Source organism: Antechinus flavipes, chromosome 2 (genome assembly GCF_016432865.1).
Source record: "Antechinus flavipes isolate AdamAnt ecotype Samford, QLD, Australia chromosome 2, AdamAnt_v2, whole genome shotgun sequence".
Taxonomy (NCBI): domain Eukaryota; kingdom Metazoa; phylum Chordata; class Mammalia; order Dasyuromorphia; family Dasyuridae; genus Antechinus; species Antechinus flavipes.
The window spans coordinates 181,688,570-181,707,933 of record NC_067399.1 but is presented as its reverse complement, the minus strand read 5'-3'; the positions used below and the strand labels follow the sequence as shown (position 1 = coordinate 181,707,933).

The following is a 19,364-nucleotide window of genomic DNA, read 5'->3' as shown; positions in this document are numbered from 1 at the left end:
AAGGATTGCAATAGCAATATGGGCAGCTGCGACAGGAAGCCAGCTAGCAGAGGGAGATCTGAGCTGAAGGGCCATAGCAATAGCAATGCCAGCAGCTGTGTCAAGACGGCAGCCAGCACTCTCTTTCTGCTTCCCTTCCCACTCCCCTGCCTCCACCCACCTAAAACGTCATTTCCTATACAACACATCAGGATTTGCACAAAGAGTGGGCGGGAGCCATTCTTTCTCCAGGCATATATATTAATAGAGTATGGTCCAAATACTATTTACCTCATGTGCTTGGAACCTCAGTGCATCAACTCAAGCCTCAACCCATTACAAGAAATGATCAGCAAAATGATTTTAGAAAGACTTGAAGAAACTTACATGAACTGATGCTAAGTGAAATGAGCAGAATCAGGAGATTATTAAACATGGCAATATCAAGATTATACGATTATCAATTCTTATGGATGTGACACTTTATAACAATGAGATGATTGAGGCCAGTTCCAATGATCTTGTGAAGAGAGCCATCTATATGCAGAAAGAAGACTGTGGAAACTGAGTGTGGATCACAAAATAGCATTTTCATTCTTTTTTTGGGTTGTTTGCTTACATTTTATTTTTTTCTCATTTCTTTCTCCTTTTTGATCTGATTTTTCTTGTGCAGCAAGATTATTCTATAAATATATATACATATCTTGGATTTAGCATATATTTTTACTTGTTTAACATATATTAGATTACTTGTTGTCTAGGGGAGGGGTTGGGAGAAAGATGAGAACAATTTGGAATACAAGGCTTTATAAGATTCAATGTTGAAAAATTATCCATGCATATGTTTTGAAAATAAAAAAGCTCTAATTTAAAAAAAAAGAAATATGTAAGAAATTAGAATAAAAATACTAGCAATCATTCATACTTATATAGTGGTTAAATGTTTATAGGACACTTAACTTGCAACACTATGAAGTAGGCAGCACAATTATTATCATCCACATTTCCACATCCATATCTCATTAGAGTAGGAAACTGAAGAGGCTCAGTAGTACAATGATTAGAGTATTATGTTTAGGTTCATGAAGTTCTGAATTCAAATATGGCCTCAGATTGGCCTCAGTTATGTCCCATTGTTTATGCCTCAGTTTCCTTGTTTCTTAAATGGGAACAATGTCAAAATCTATTTCACTAGGGTGTTATGAGAATTAATTGAGATAATATTTATGTAGTTTCATAAACCTTAAAAATACTATATACCAGTTAGACAGTGAGCTATTAGCTCAGGATGATTAAGTTACTCTCTTAGGATCATATAGCTAGTAAGAAGGAGAGTCAGATCTACTCAATTTAAGATCAATATTTTTCACTTTTTCCTCTAACACCCATAACTTTTAACACTGAATGGAGCACATTTGCTTACAGAGTAAATAAATCTCCCAGTTAAGTTGCCCATAGAATAGTATTTGAAAGAATAAGGAATTCTGTTCACTTTTATTATTTTGAAAGTTTTTGGATCAAATAAGGAAAAAAAAGTTTTTAAAGTACTTATATGTACATGAAGCAAGATCTAATGTGTGGATTAAAACAAATATTCTAATGGTTTTCATCTACCCATTAAAAACTGCTATGATTCCTTCAGAACAGCACTAATAATACATGTGTGAGTTTAAAAGGAAAGAAAATTATCTTCTTGTACATTATCCATAAATCCAACTTCTTATGATGTATACACCTGAACTTACTTTAGATAAGAATTTATTTCCCCTAGATGTGAAATTATAGAACTAAAGTGATGAAAATAATGAGACTCAGGAAATAGCTTTATCATAAAAAGTATGCCAAGAGAAATTTAATCGGAATGCATTTTAGTTGGCCCCTTCTGATGAATTTCTAATGAAAAATCAATTTAATAACCTTTTTGGAATTTAAATATGGTGTCAGACTCCTGTACACAATTACTATTTAGTTTATTAGATTATGGTACCATGAGTTTTATTTTGTTTTTCCTGCTATCCAGAGTCTCCTATAATAAGTATAGTGACATTCAATGGAGATTCTAGTTATGGTCCTTAGATCACGAAGCTTAAACAAAGTTTGAAATGTATAATTTCCTTAAAATTAAAATTCATTGTTCCTTATGTGTTCTGATGATATAAGCATAACTCACAGTAACAAAGTTTAAAAGCAGAAGACACAAGAGACCTCCTAATTTAGGATAATAAAAACATTGCATCCATGGCAAATAGTAAATGTTCATATAATATACTTAACAAGAAGCATTCATCATCCTTATCCTCTACATCTCACATTTATATAATTATTTATAGAGAACCTATTGTTTTAAATTCATTGACTATTATGAATTATTATGACTATTATTATGACTCCAACAAATAATAGCTATCTTTATATTTGAGGAAGGTCTATACCAAGTACACTTTTGACTTTTAAATATAAATAAAAGTCTTGGTTCCTGCCCTCATATAATTTTCAATCTAAGTGGAATCAAATTCATGAAATAACAAGTGAATTTTATAAGAAAAATATAGTCAACATAATGCTCTAGGAGAAACACTGACTCTGTCTTTATTTGCCTATCTGTCTTTTTGTTTGCCTGTGTGTTTCTGAATTTCTCTAAAAAACAACATGAGGAAGACTTATTTAGGGAATTCTTTAAAGAATTTTTGATTCAAACTGGGTCTTGAAGATGGCATAGTTTAAATGAAGGGGAAAAAAGTCAATCACTATCCTTCATGAGAGGAATAAAAGGGCTAGAAGAACTCATTTCTGCTTTCTGGGTTAAGGATATAGAAGTCTCTCTTGAAAGAAAAGAAGTGTTTGAAGGAGTAACAAAGTTGTCAAGGGATTTGAAGTATAAGAAAAGTGTTATCTGCTGCACAAGGAATTTGAGGGGATTTCTGGGAAGTGTCCAAAGGTGAAAAACAAAGAATGTGAATGGCCTCTGGGATTATATCATGAGAACATCGATTAAAGGAACTGAAGATGTTTAATCTAGAGAAGATTTAGAGGGCTAAGTTAACACTATTCAAGTATTTGAAGGACTAAGGCCCCAAAGAAGAATTAACCTTTTTCTGCTTAGCACCATAGGGAACAGCCAGGATCAATGAAAAGCTTTCTAGTAATTTAGAATTGTCTAGAAGTGGTTATGACTAACTGAACTTTTGGAGAATTTTCCTCATTGAAGTTCTTTTAAGCAAAACCAATATGCACTGATTAGGTAAATTGTATGGGGATTCTATTGAGAAGCATAATTTAAACTAGACTACCTCTACAATCCTTTTACAAATCTAATTTTTTTTTTACAGTGAATTTAATTTTAATGAAGAAAAAAAGGCACTTATTATTAATAAGTAAAATGAATTCACTAATGTCAGTTAGTCAGACTACATTTATTGGTGCTTATTATTTTGTTAGCATCAGGTACTACACACAATCTGTATCCACAAAAATAATGGTGGTTGGGTGGGTATACTTATATAAATATATAGATAGAGGATATAAAGTAGATAAAAAGAAATATCAGAATGAAAAGCACTAATAGTTATCATAGATAAGAGATTTGGGATCTAATTTCAAAAATTATCATCTTATATTTTACTACCTATTACAGCTTTTTGAGAAATTTGAGCTGACAATATTAATTCAGATCTTTTAAATTTAATTGTATTATTCTTTAAGTTAATACTAAGTTTGAATGTAAGTTTGTGTTTTGTGTTTAAAAACAACTCACATTAATCAAGATTATATCCTTTTACCTATATTCCAATTAGAAAAAATGAAAATAAAACTTTATGAAACATGAATAAATTAAATTCTTATAATGAAACAAAGTGATAAAATTTATTTGTATGCTACTTACATGCAGAAAATTTTATTTATCATGATGGGTTTTTTTTTGGTACAACATTAGTACAGATGTGTTTTCAGAGAACTAGTGCCAAATTCAACCTGCAATTAGAGTAAATGTTTTTCTCAGTAGTATGCTTTAAAACTAGATATGCCAAAATATAATGAAAATAGCAATAGAAAGATGCTATGTTTGATATATAAAACTGAGATTTATAAGCTGGGAAATATAATTTGAAGGAAATTATACTTTTATAATAGCATTAGAAATAAAAATTAAGTGAATATAAATTCAATTCTACTTTGATACTAACAAGTCTGTCACAAAAAAATTAAAAGGTTAAATTTTATGCCAACTTGGATCATTACTTGAATTGTATGAAACTGCATATATATGTAAAATTTTAAAATAAATTATATTTATATCTCAATTTTATGTTAATTTATTCTAGGATTATACTTGACAATTATGTTGTCTTACATTATACTTTTTCTAAATCTCTGCTATTTGTATTGAATCAAAGTAGTTAAAAAATAGCAGTTACCAAAATAGAAAAAAAAGAGGAAATAATGCTAAGTTAGGCTAGTGTCTTTTTTTTTTTTAATTATGCATTGTGAAATCATATCAATTGATCAATTGTTTCAAAAGCCAAGTATAGAAATGCTATACTGATGTATTAATGGATGAAGAAAAGAAAGGGAAGGTAATATGATCATGCACCAGATCTGAAAGAAACCTCAGAGCAGCAAGTTTATCACCCTTATTTTATAGATAAGAAAATGAAAAGACTGGCAAGTAAAGTGAATTGTTCAAGATCACGCAAGTAGTTTTAAAGGTGGAATTTTAATAAGTTTTATATTAACATTAAAAATAAAGAATTGTTAAGTGAAAGGAAATTCAGTTCTACTTTTTCACTATCAAGTCTTAAAAAAATTAAAAAGTTAAAATTTATACCAACTTAGGTCATTAGTTAAGTTTTATGTATGTACATATATATATGTAAAATTTTAAATAAATTATATTTATATATCCATTTTTTGTAAATTTATTCTAGAATTATACCTGGACAATTATGTTATCCTATATTATGCTTCTATACACTTCTGGTATTTGTATTGACTCAAAGTTAATGAAAAGATTGGTAAGTAAAATGAATTGTCCAAGATCATATAAGTACTTTTAAAGGTGGAATTTTAATAACTTTTATAATAATATTAGAAATAAAGACTTCATAATAAAGAAAATAAAGAAAAATAAAAATAAAGAATAAATAAAGGTGAAATTTTAATCTCTATCTTCTGACTAAGCATTTTTGTTTTCATTCTACCTCACAAGATCAGAAAGGGTAAGTGGAGGTAGAGAGTGACATGAGAGTAAAGAAGTGAAAAAGGGTAGAGAAAGGCCTATTGGCCAGAACTGGGCATTTAGAAAAAAATGTTGGCCATATGTCATGTAATGTACTATACATTTGGGGTTTCAAGGAAAGTTAAAAGACAAGAAATTCAGTCTAATATGGGAGATAATCTGCAAATAACTATATACAAACCAAAAAACATGTAAATTAATGCAGATAAGTAATAAAGGCAAAGCAATAGCATTAAGGAAGATTGGAAGGGGTTAATATAGAAGGTGGGTTTTATTAGAGACTTGAAGGAAGCCCTGGAAACCAGGAGGCAAAGATGAAGACAAACAGCAAGGGAAAATGCTAATAATTTAGAGATGGAGTATGTCCTTAGAAGGACAGAACAGAAGCCACTGTTAAATATAAAAGGAGATGGATGCAAACCCTCCCCTCCCCCCCAAGTGAATAAATCCATGAGAAAAGATAAACATTGTGGGAAATGAACAAAATTCAAAGCCTATACAACTGAAATATTTTGAAGGCAGGGATTGTGGAATATGTTATTTTTAGTCCTTGTAACCCAACTCCTCACATAGTTCCTTGTACATGATATAAACTGATTAAAAGCTTGTTGAATTTATTTGAATTCATTTGAAGTTCTTGTGGCATACATGAATTGGCCTCTTCTTTACAAGAAAATGTAGAACTTTCAATGCAAATTATACAAGCTTGCTATAAATGCAGTCCCTTTCCTCCTTTGTTGTTGTTGTTGTTGTTGTTGTTGTTGTTGTTGTTAATTTTCCCACCCTCCACATTAGGATTTTTTTTTAATTTAAAAAATATACAGAAAATGATTGAGGATTTTCTAAGCTGAGTCTGTTTTTCAAGCTTAGTTATTTTCTTAGCTATTTTTACCACTATTTCTATCAAACTTGTTTCAGTCCCAGTTTTTCAAATTAATGCCAGGTTATAGACTAGTGCCTATTTCCTTCTTGGTGTCTTTCTTGTAGTACCAAATACCAAGGCTATTAAATCTCACCCAGGTGCCAGACAGTCATTCCCCATATTTCATGCCCTGAACTCCACACCATTCAACTGGATTAGTGACTGCATGCTGTGTTGGAGTGTGTAAGAGTTGATGTCAACTCGGCAGGTGTTACAATTATTAGCTTCCTGACATCTAATCTCCAAGTAGGTCAGTATGTTGAGTATTGAATGCAATAAAGTTTCTACTGCCACAGCCAGAGGCCTGGACAGTCACAGAGAGAACAATATCTCCTGTGGTTCTGTTGGCAGTGCTGTGAGCTCAAGCATTTATCTTCAGTTGCTTTAAAATGTATTTGTGACCCTTTTAGCCTTATTTACTTGTCTTCATTTTTTTAAACATTACTCACAGGGGTCTTAACACTAAATTAGTTTATAATCATTTAATAGATATTAATTTATTTGATAGATATTTACCACTTTATCATGAGACTCAGAAAATAAGTTGTTTGCTCAAAATCACAGATAATAAGAGGGAGATACAACAATTGAACATAAGATAAAAATTCAAAATCAAAGATTATTTATTATTATTTTTAGTGTCCTACTACATTACAGTGTTTCTCAAAAATCTAAGTTAGAAAAGACTTCAGCAGTATTGATGGTAATATTTTACCAATAATAAAGTAAATAATATAACAATGTCATTTATCAGAAAAATGTCACCATCAGAAAAGCTATCTGCAAGTCTTTTTTCAGATTTTCAATAGAGGAAAAAATATATAATCTTAAAAAACAGATCCTATGTACAACTTTATCTATATCATACATACTACAAATTTGTAAGTTCTTTAATGTCAGAGACCTGTATCTTCTTTGTGTCACTTTTATAGAAAATTGATTGTTCAAGCCAACATAATGAAATGATTACTAGTTAAAACATGCATGAATTATCCATTGTGGGTTGTAACAGCATTGGTACAAGATAAAATAGAGAAGAAGCAAGTTTATCATAATTTAGTTTTATTTAGTTAGATCATAAAAAGGGAATAGAATGGAATAAGGTGAGAAATACACTGAGTTTTGATTATGGAAGGCCTTAAATAGAACACTGAATAATTTTGATTTTATTCTGTGGATAAATTAAGCTATTAAAGATATGGCAGCAGTATAGCCATGTGATCAAATCCATGATTAAGGAAGAATAATCAAGAAGTTGTATATCGATTCGATCAAAGAAGGGAGGATGAAAGCCAAAAGATTTGTTAGAAAGATTGCTTTAATAGTCCAAATATTTCTTGTTCTCAGAAACACTAATATATGAAAATCAGGCTTTTAAAAAAAAAAAAAAAAAGTCAGTGGTTTTTTTACTTGGACCTCAACAAAATGTAACATGTATGGGTTTGAATTTTGAGACCCTTTCCAGAAAAAAGATCCAATGAAATTATGTTGAAATGATTGATTATTTATTCTTTCTTCAAAAATATGGATAGTTTGGGATCATTCTGTCCAAAAAGTGAACAATCTCCTCAAATAAAGTCTTTAGATCAAAGGATGACATTAAGAGACCAAGGGACTTAATAATTACTGCCCTTACTATGACTTTCATTTGAGGCATGAAGCCTATCCTCATCACCAATTACTTCCATTAGAACTAAGCTATATGAATTGAGTAGCTGAATGTAGCCTGAACTGGACTAATTCATTCAGGTCTAAAAATTTAATATGAACAATTACGCACATAAACATAAACATATATATACAAAAACACACACACACAAAGGTGGATTTGTGTATATGCATGGGTGTGGCTTAATTTCTAACAGTACTCATATGACATGAATAATATTTTTTATCTCTATATAGCCTATGTTTTTAGAAATTATTCATCCATTGAAAGAATAGTTTTCATTCAAAAGACTACAAGACACTATTCTTAGGAACGTTTTTTTCAACCTAGTTTCTGTTAAAATAAAAAAACCAATAAAGTTCTTTAAAATGAAATTGACCCTTGACACTGCTTAATGTTAATCAAGCTCTTGAACTAGATGTTCTTCTTCATGTGAGTTACAAAAGAGAGTTTTACTTTTTTTAAGCTTTGTTATCAATTCTATGTAAAGCTTCCCCTCCAGGATGAAAAGATAATGTTTCTCTTGCTATCAGAATGCTGAAATTTTTGTTTTCATGTCTTAGAAAGTTCTTAAAAATTTTACTTTTAAGAGCAATTTGGTGATATATTTCAACATTTACATACATACACATACATTTGCATATGAATACAGACCCATACATTAGTCATATTATGATATAATCCTTTATTTTGTCCCACTATGGAAATCAATTTTTTAAGCAAATAAATTCTTCAAAATGTCTTTTTAAAAGTCTTATTTCTTCTTTTTCTAAATGTTAATAATTTTTTGTTTTGCTTTGCTTAGGAAAAAAAATGGCTTAGTATTGTTCAATCATTTATTGGTTATGTCTCTTAAATCCATTTTGAATTTTCTTGGCAAAGATAATGGAAAGATTTGCCATTTCCTTCTCCCGCCTTACAGATGAAGAAACTGAGGCAAACAGGGTCAAATGACTTGCCCAGGGTCACATAGCTAGGTATATGTCTAAGACCAGATTTGAAATCAGGAAAATTCATTTTCTTGACTCTTGGCCAGATACTTTGTCACCTAGTCAATCAAAGATTATTTATTAAATTGCTATTTACTGAGAGATTGTGTATTACGCTAGAAAAAATATTGTCTTTAGGGCTCAGGGACCTAGGTTCAAATCTTCATTCTGCTACTTACCTCCTATTTGACCATGAGCAAGGTATATAATCTCTTTTATTCATAGTAATATAAAACTAAGGAGTTGAATTAGATGTTCTCTGAGGTTTTGTTCTTGTTCTAGTTTTCAGTTCAAGGTACTATGTGCCTTTTATAATTTCTCTCCTTTCTAAATTTCCATTTTTTGTTTACCTTGCTCCATTTTGAAGAATTTATTTGCTAAAAAAAAAAAAAAAATGATTTCCATAGTAAGACAAAACAAAGGCATATCATATAATGTGCCCAATATATGGGTGTATTCACATACACATTTATGTGTATGCCTGTGTATCCCAAACTATCCCTACTATTCCTCAGTCCAGGCATTCTGGCCACCTGGCTCTACCATTGTTAAGACACTGTGTTGTTCAGATTCGGGAATTATTTCTGCCTATCTACCACACTTAGAAAGTTCTTTCTCCTGGTCTCTTCCTGATAGCTTTCCTGGTTTCCATTAAATCCCTGCTAAAAATCTCATCTTCTACAAGAAGCCTTTCTCAATTTATCTTATTTCTCCTGTCATATCTCTTTTGTTTATTTCCTATTTATTTTGTATATTGCTTGTTTGCTTAATGTGTCCCTCCCCAATTCTTGATTTCCATTAGATTGAGAACTCCTAGAAGACAGGGACTGTCTTTTGTCTTTTTTTTTTAAATCTCCAACATTTAGTACAGTATCTAAACCATAATAGATGCTGTGGAAGAGATTTTTTACAAAGAAAAAATAAACTTTTTAATCAATATAAAATAATGACCATTCCAAGAATAATTTTGTCTTCCCTTGACTTTATCCTTCCAGTCTTGAAGACTACCTATAATAATCAGTACTGATAAAAGAATCCCTTACATACATCCCCAAAAGATGGACATCCAACCCTTGTTTAATGAAGTCTAATGAATGTTGCTCAACATCTCTCTGGATGGTCCATTCTTCTTTTGAATAACTCCATTTTTTCCTAGTCTTTTGCCTACATCTATTTGTGTAATTTTAATTGATTGTTCTTTTTTTTTTTTAATGTCTTCGATGGACAAACAGAATAAATTTAAAGTCATTTCTTTATTATTGCCCTTCAAATACTTGAAAGTACCTATTAATTCCCTTTAATTTTCTCTTTTACATGTCAATTGATCCAAGTTCCTTCAGTTGCTTATTATGAAACAAGCTTGTACTCTTTCATCTTGATAGCCCATAGTCTTCATCTTATCAATATCCTTTTTAATCTGTCTTGCCCAGAATTGAGCACATTTTTTCTGGAATTCTATCTCTGTAATACTAGACCTTATGTTACATTTAAGGTGACTCCGTGATTAGAGCATTGGGCCTAGAGTTAGGAAGACCGAGTTCAAATTCAGCCTCAGAAATTTAGTAGTTGTGTGACTGTGGAAGTCATTCAATCCCTGTTTGCCTTAACATATTGATGAAGGAAATTACAAATGATCCCTATGTAATGAAATAACATTATTGGCATGACATGACCACAGGTTCACACAGTCAGACATAACTAAACAACTGAACAGCAAGATCATATTAATTTATTTTTAGTGTCCATATCACAGTAATAACTCATAATGAGATTGCATGCCACAAAAAAATGTTATATCATCTTGTTATATATACTGATTCAGTTTTTTGGTTTCTGTTCAGAATGTCTGTTGAAAACAGCACCAATGATTTTATTCTTGGTTTATTAGTAAAATGACAACTCTAATTCATAGCATACTGGCTACCAAACATCTGTCAAATGACAACGAGCATAATAGGATATGTATTACAATTTAGCTTTCCTAAATAGAATTTTTCTACTGGCACAGTTTTTGCTGTAAAGCTCTCTAAATTCTATTCTAAATGCCAAAAATCACTGTCATGGTATATTTGTCATCAGATTGTATAATTGAAGACAGTATATGCTATTTAAAGTTATGTCTAACTGTTTCAATCTATAAAATTACATCAGACAAAATTTGGGGAAAAAAAGAATAAAAGAAAAACCAATAATACAGAAATATCAAGGCTAAAGTTTGCTGTTTTAAATGATTCACTTTAGGAGTTGCACCAAAATTCCCCATTTCTACTAGAAGTCAGTAATATAGTTTTAAAAGAACACAAGTTCAAATGATTTTAGAATCAGAATTGCAGGTGATCATATAGTTCATGCAGTCTGACATCTTTATTTCATATAATAGGTAAAGGAAATGATGCTCAAATAATGACTCTTTGAAAAGTAGAGTCCATAAAGATTTTAAGTAGTTTATATTTATTTCACTCTGAACCATATAGTTTTAGTGCTAGACGAAGTCGTAGAGGTCATCTATCCCAAATATATAGCTAAAACCAGAAAAATTCTCTACAACTTTCTAAACATGTAGTATTAGTATTATTTAGTAATATTAGTATTGTTAGTAATTCATTAGTAATATTAGTATTCTTAAACAATTAAAGTGTTAAGAACATCTCTATAATGAGGTAGCTGGTGGTACAGTGGGTTAATTATGGACTGGGGGTAAAAAATATTTGAATTGACATCTGACCTCATATTCTTAGTAGCTATGTTACTCTGTCTAAGTCATTCAAACTCTGTCCCAGTTCCCTTAGCTCTGAATGATAACAAAGTTTAGCTCAAAGAGTTGTGAGGCTAAAGTGAGTTAATATTTATAAAAAGAACTTAATAAAGTACTTTTTACATAGTAAGTACTATATACTTATTCCCTTCTTACTCTTCTTTCTTAGTACCAGACTGTGCTATTATTGACTCATTCAGTCTTACCAAACTCTTTGTAAACCTGTATGGGGTTTTCTTGGCAGGGACACTGGAGCAGTTTACCATTTCCTTCCCCAGTGGATTAAGTCAAATAGAGGTTAAATGGTTAAATAGCTTGCTAGGTTATCCAAGTAGTAAATATCTGAGACTTCATTGAACTCAGGTCTTGCTACCTCTAGGTTGCTTTCTCTGTATAATGAGTCACCTAAATGCCTCAGACACAGGATAATCCATTCTATTTTCTAATAGGTATAGAAAACAGACTTTAAAAAAAAAAATGTTCCTTTAGTTTCCATTCATGGAGGTTAAGATAATAAATTTGAAATTGAAATAAAAGTTAAGTTTAGACCATCCTAGTATACAGATTTCAGAGAAACACAAATAACATGCAGCATTTGTTAAAAAGCTAGAATCTGAAATGCAGTCTTAGGTAAGTAGAGTCATTCTTGTCAATAATGACTTATCTAAAACACAATGTGTAAATAATGCTGTATATCTTGGGTAGGCATAATCTCAATTTTATGGCAAGTACTTAACAAATTGTTTTCATATTTTTATGTTATAAAAGTGTATGTTGTTTTCATAAAAATCTATTTGTCATTACAAAACAATGTTAATGAACAAGTAAGTTTCACGTAATGTTAAAATTAGAAGGGGCTTTAGAAAGCTGTTGGCTCAATCCTACCAGCTTATATTTCAGTGAAATCAGTGTAGGGAATTGACTTGTCTATGTCATAGAAGGAAATGGTTATACTCCAAATCAACCTTAAAAAAAAAAAATCAGTGAACTAATAAATACACTACACTTCCTCAATAAACTCAGGCAAAAACAATCAAACAACAACAACAAAACCCCAAAATTATCACTTCAGAAAAGGAAGAAAAAAACAAATGACATTTGATTCAAGTAAGAGATTATGGAAGTGGAAGGATTAAACATTTGAAATAATAGAATAAATAGACCTTTCTGTTTTTAACTTATTATATAGTATTATATAGTATATATAGTAGATATATATATATATATATATACATATACATATATATATATATATATTATATATATATATATATATATATTATATATATATATATATATATATGATTATATATTATATAGTTTTAGAGTTAAGAAGGCCTAGAACCTAAACCAAACTCTGATACTTTCTACGTGACTGTGGGTAAATACCTTAACCTCTTTGGATCTCTAGGCACCCTATACAATTATATGGTATATTATTATATGATACACACACAACACAACAAACAAACAAATTGGACCAAACTATAGGCAAAGGTTCTTTTAGCTCTAAATGTAGTGCCTGAACTGACACAAAATGGAAGATGATCATTTACTTTTGTCATATATTGATTACAAGTCCACATTTTTTTAAAAAAGAGGGGAGATTATAATACAAGTTAGATAACTATTTCAAAACTATTATGAAATTATAATACATGATTAAGTATTTTAGTTATAATATCAATTAAAATTAATATTAAAATATATGGGGTACTCCATTGGAGACATACTGCCAAGTTGAAATGGAATTTTTCACCACTATTCTTTGAGTCATACTATCACAAACAATTCTGAATTCACCCAAGATCATAGAAGTCTAAAAAAGATAATAAGTTCATTGAAGCTTCAGTTACTATTTCAAAATACAGATTCATAGAATCACAGTCACAGAACTTCAATATAAGAAAGGGATTTCAGCATCCATCTAGGTCAAACTACACATCAAAGAAATCCCATCGTAGCATACCCAAGCAGTAGCCATTCAGTCTCTGCTTGAAGCATCCAAGGTAAAGAATATGATTCTTCTTAAAGCAGCCCATTAATCATTTTATGATTCTTATTTTTAATAAGTTACTTTTGATGTCATCTGGGGATAAAGAGAGTAATCCAATCTCTCTTCTTTATGGAAACCCTTCATATATTTGAAGACAATTATCATAATGCCTGTTGTGTCTTCTGATATCTTTTCTACATTCTCACTAAATTGTAGTATACCAATAAAATTAAGTTAACACAGTTTAGGAAGTTAAATTTCTTTGGAAACTATAGGCACTACGGGGAAAAAAGCTTAGTAAGACAGCAGGGATGCCATTCAACAGAGAGAGCACCAGCCCTGAAGTCAGAAGGACCTGACTTCAAATATGGTCTCAGACACTTCACACTTGCTAGCTGTGTGACCTTGGGCAAGTCACTTAACCCCAACTGATTATTCATTATATGTAATCTTCCAATGTGATGGCCTTAAGGCTTCTCATTATCCTTGTTATTCTTTTCTGCTCTCTCAGTAAGCTAAACTATGGTGGTCAGAACTGAATATGAAATACTCCAAATGAGATCTGATAAAAGTAGAGTACACTGGCATCAGTACCACCTAGTTCTGAAAAGTTAATGAAGCCTAAGATCATATTTGCATTTTAGGCTGTCAAATGACATTTTTCATTTCTATTAAAACTGAAGCACATTAAAAACAACAGCAACAACACATTTCCCCTATTGTTTTAGCTATGTGAAAGACTTTACATTTATAATGATATATTTTCATCACTTTATATTCAACTCTTAAGTTTCAGCTTATTTAGCTAGTTTTCCTTAATGACCTCTTGCAGAATGCTATCCAGGCTCTTTTCTTTGGTCATAGCTTTCAGGTATTTAACTACCCCACTCTTCTAGAAACAGAAGGGAAATTACTCATTGAAATAATCCATTGAATCACCTCTGAAAAGTGATCCCACAAGGAAAACCCCAAAGAATATTGTTGAGAAATTCCAAAACTGTAATCTCAAGGAAAAAATACTTCAATCTGCTAGACAAAAACAAGGAGCAACAGTCAGCATTACCTAGGATCTGGCAGCTTCTACAGAAAAGGATCAAAGGCCCTGAAATACCATATTCCAGAGGGCAAAGTATCTGAGGTTATAAGAAAGAATTAGCTACCCAGAAAGATTCAGCATCATCTTTCAGGGGAAGAGATAGAGCTTTAATAAGTCATTTCTATTGAAAAAAAAAAAAGAAGTAAAAAGAAAAATTAATCTACATACACAGGACTCAAGAGAACCATAGAAAGGCAAACAGAGGAAATATATATATTCAATTCTTAAATTGTTTATATCCCTAGAAGGAAAAACAATAATGCTTAAGAATTGTATCTGACACTGGGGCAAATAAAGGAGGACTTCACATGGACTGAGAGTGTGGTTGTGAATGGACTCTGATGTGATGACATCAAAAAAAAAAAAAAGACATTAAGAGGTGGGAAAAGGTCTGTACTGGAAAAAGAGGAAAGAGAAGGTATAATGGGACAATTAGTTCATACCAAGAGGCTCAAAAGACCTATTACAATCTAGGGAAAAAAGAAAGGGTAATGAGCATTGTCTGAAGCTTGATCTCATCAGTTTGGGCTCTAAGAGGGAATAACTTAATTATTCAGTTGGGTATAGAAATTTAGTTCATAAAGAAATAGGAGGAGAAAGAAGAGAAGAAAAGAGAGGGACACCATAGAGGCTAAGGCAAAAACACTAGGAAAAAAAGATAAGAGAAGGAGGATAGGATTGATAGAAGATAAGGTAGTGGGTGGAGTGGGTTACAAAAACACTAGTAAGAGGAAGAGGGAGGGACAATAGAGAGAAGGAAGTGGGTGGGGTGAGTAAAAAAAAAAAACACAAGACTTACCACTGGGTGGAAAGAGAGAACAAAACTTTATATACAGGAAAAAATAGAATGGAAGGGAAATAAAGAGCTGCTAATCATAACTATGAATATTAATGCTATGAACCCTCCCATAAAATGGAAAGAAACAGCAGAGTGGATTGAAAAACAGAATCCTACAATATTATTTGCAAGAAACACATCTGATGCATAGAGAAACATATAGAGTAAAAATAAAAGACTAGAACAGATTTTATTATGCTTCAGATGAAGTAAAAAAAAAAAAAGCAGGGGTAGGAATTCTGGTCTCAGATAAACGAAAAATAAAAATAGAACTTATTAAAAGAGATAAGGAGGGAAAATAAGATAAGAGATCACATTTTCACAGTCCTATAATTTAGTGGAAGGAATAAAGCATACAAAGTCATGTGCTTTTATTTTTGTTGAATTAACTAAATTGAATATAGGCTTAAAGACTTTTTAACAAGATGTTTTCCATAATATAATGAAATGGAACAGCCAGATGGTTCAGTGGATAGAATGCAAGGATTGGAATCAGGAATACCTGGGCCTCAGGTACATACTAGCTATGTGATCTTGGGTCGCTTAACCTCCTTTTGCCTTAATTCACTTGAGAAGGTAATACCAACAAACTTCACTATGCTTGCTAAGAAAATCATTTCAACAGTATTGTCCATGGAGTCATGAAGTCAGATGTGATTGAATGACTGAATAACATATAAACATACATACATACATACATACATATGTATATATATGTTGAGATGCTTTGATATAGTCAAAAATATACATACATATATATAAATGTATGTGTATATATATATATATGTTATAAATAGATATATATAGATATATGTTGAGATGCTTTGATATAGGCAAAAATAAAGATAATCTTTTGTTCTCAATTATTAACATCAAAAATATTACAAAGCAAAGAAATATCCATTTGATCCAAATGGAACAAATCAAGTGGATTACAAATGTCTATTGCTTAGCTTATATTATATAAAAGGATAGTTTGTACACTGAGTTATCCTAATGAGACTTCTACTGTAGAGAATTTTTGCAGATTCAAGAATTATAGATGAATAGAAAATCTTGATGGACTACATTTGGAAACCTTGGGTAGTTGTTTATAAAAAGATATTTTAATGATTCCTTTTTCTTTTCCTTTGACTTTTCCTTTTTCTTTTCCTTTGACTTTTCCTTTCCTTTCCTTTCCTTTCCTTCCTCCCTTCTTTCCTTCCTTCCATCAATCCTCTCTTCCTTCCTTCTTTCCTTCCTTCCTTCCTTCTCTCCTTTCTACATCCTGTCTCTCTTCCTCCCTTCTTTCAATCATCCCCTGTTTTATCCCTATCACAACACTCCCTTCCATTCCATTACAACAAAGACATTTTTAAAGCTACAGACTGAAGTTAATATATAATTAAAAAAAAAAAACTGAACATGATAAAGAGGTGAAATGTTATGTTCAATCATTTTTCTGATCTATTAATGTATAAATGTCTATTTTATTTGATGCCTCAGTGAGAGTGTGTGTATACATACATGTCTTTCACCTCAAACTTTTTGTCTCTCTGTCCCTGCCTTTCTAGCTTTGTGTCTCTGTCAGTCTGCTTAGTCTCTAATTCTATGGCTGTTTTTTCTGTCTCTGTGTCCACATTATCTCTCTCTATTTGTCTCTCTCTCCATATTTCTCTGTCTCTCGGTCTCTCTTCCCTCTGACTGATTGTGTATGTATTTGTTTGTCTCTCTGTCTCTGTTTCTCTCTCTGTCTCTGTCTCAGTCTTCCTGCCCCCTCTATCCATTTTCTATTGCTTGTGTTTAATGACAAAATAACATGCAAACAATTTAATAAAAACATTTTAAATCATAGGTAGCTCAGCATACCATAAAGGGTTTCCTGAATATAGATAGACAGTAGATATGGTGAATGGTGACATAAACAAGAAGTTTTAGGGAAAAAAATGACTAGGAAATGAGCTGGAACTATGAAAATATGACGTTCAAACAATGGGGAAACACTGAATTAGAGGAAATTCTCTTCCAGTTAACTGATCATTTTCTATTGAGAATCTTTACAGGATTATTGCAATATAATTATAAATAGTTATAAGATGTTGATGGATAGACAACTGCATCAATGTAGTAAGTACCTACACTGAAGAGCCCAGAATGGATTCTGTTGAAGTTTATTTTAAAAATTTATTTATTTTTAATATATATTGCTTTATGAATCATGTTCAGAAAGAAAAATCAGAATAAAAGAGAAAAACTATGGGAGACAAAAGAAACAGAAAAAAAAAAAGCAGTGAACATACCATGCATTGCTTTATATTTAATCTCCACGGTTCTTTTTGTTGATACAGATGGCATTTTCTGCCTAAAGTCTATTGGGATTGCTTTTGATCACTAAATAACTGAGAAGAAGCAAGAATTAAGTCTTTCAAAGTTGATCATAGCACCTTCTTTCTGTTATTGTGTACAATATATGCCTGTTTTTTTTTTCTTTTGTTCCACATCAGTTCATGTAAATTTTGCCAGACCTTTCTAAAATCAGCATGGTCATCATTTTTTTTAATAGAACAATAATATTCCATTACTTTCACATACCACATCCATTCCTCAAGTGGTGGGCATCTATTAATTTTCCAATTCTTTGCTATCACAAACCCTAATGCACATGTGGATCCATTTCCCTTCTTTATGATTTCCTTGGGATACAGATCCAGTAATGGCACAGTTTTATGAGCCTTTGGGCATAGTTCCAAATTGCTCTCTAGAATGGATGGGTCATTTCATACTTCCACCAACAATGCATTAGGGTCCCAGTTATCCCACATCTCCTTCAACATTTATCCTTATCTTTTTCTCAGAGTTGTTTTAATTTGCATTTATCTAATCAATAGTGATTTAGAGCATTTTTTTAATATGACTACAGATAACTTTAAATTTTTCATCTGAAGATTGTTTGTTCATATCCTTTGACCATTTATAAATTGGGCAATGATTTTAATGCTTATAAATTTGACACGGTTCTTCATATATTTTAGAAATGAGACCTTTATCAGAAACAGTTTGTAAAGGTTTTCCCCTAGATTTGTACTTTTTTTTTTTAATTTTGTTTCTGTTGGTTTTGTTTGTGCAAAAGCTTTTTAATTAAATGAAATCAAAGATCTGATAGGCAAATAACCCCTTGCTCTTCTAATTTGTTTCTGGTATCATTCTTTATGCCCAAATCAAGTACCCATTTTAACTCTATTTTGGTATGTGATGTGAGATATAGTTTTATGCCAAGTTTCTGATATATTATTTTGCTGAAGTTTCAAAGCAAACAAACTTTCAGTTTATTTCTCAGTCTTTTCTAAGAATAAAATTTAAGAAGATACTGAGCATCATTTAAAAAACAACACTGGTTTAGTAAACTTGAACATTTTGAAGATTTGCTTCCTGTTATCACTGAACTCAGACATAAGGTCTCAGATATAGTTCATTTCCTTCATCCAAGAATTTCCTTTAAAAGATTTAGTTCAATAAATAGCTCCTAAAGCAACTTTTGCTATGCATGTCAGCATTATGACATGTGGGAAGAATTTAGGCAAGTGTGAAAGTCTTAAGAAATGAAAATTCTGATTTGGGAATGCTGAAAACTTTCCTACTTTGCCAAGAAGGACTGATAGATAACGTGGCCAAGGCTGAAATGTGTTCAGCATCATATTCCTGGATAAATGTTGCCATTTGGTCCCCTCCTACATCTGAACAGAATGACAGAGGAAGACTGCAGCATCCTACACACACCAGCTGTCCACTCACCCGCCCTCTTCTCATTTCCAAATGCAGTTTTTCCTTGCTCCTAATATTTTTAAAATGCTATTTTAAGAAAAAAAAATATGGCTCAATGAAATAAAAAGGGGAAGCCATTTATA

At 31.3% G+C, this 19,364-nt stretch overlaps 1 protein-coding gene across 1 annotated transcript in view; it reads right to left on the bottom strand.

Annotated features, from left to right (window-relative positions):
• Nucleotides 1-19,364, bottom strand: part of CSMD1 (CUB and Sushi multiple domains 1) — a 2,716,069-nt gene that overhangs the window by 1,936,304 nt on the left and 760,401 nt on the right. The window lies entirely within an intron of this gene.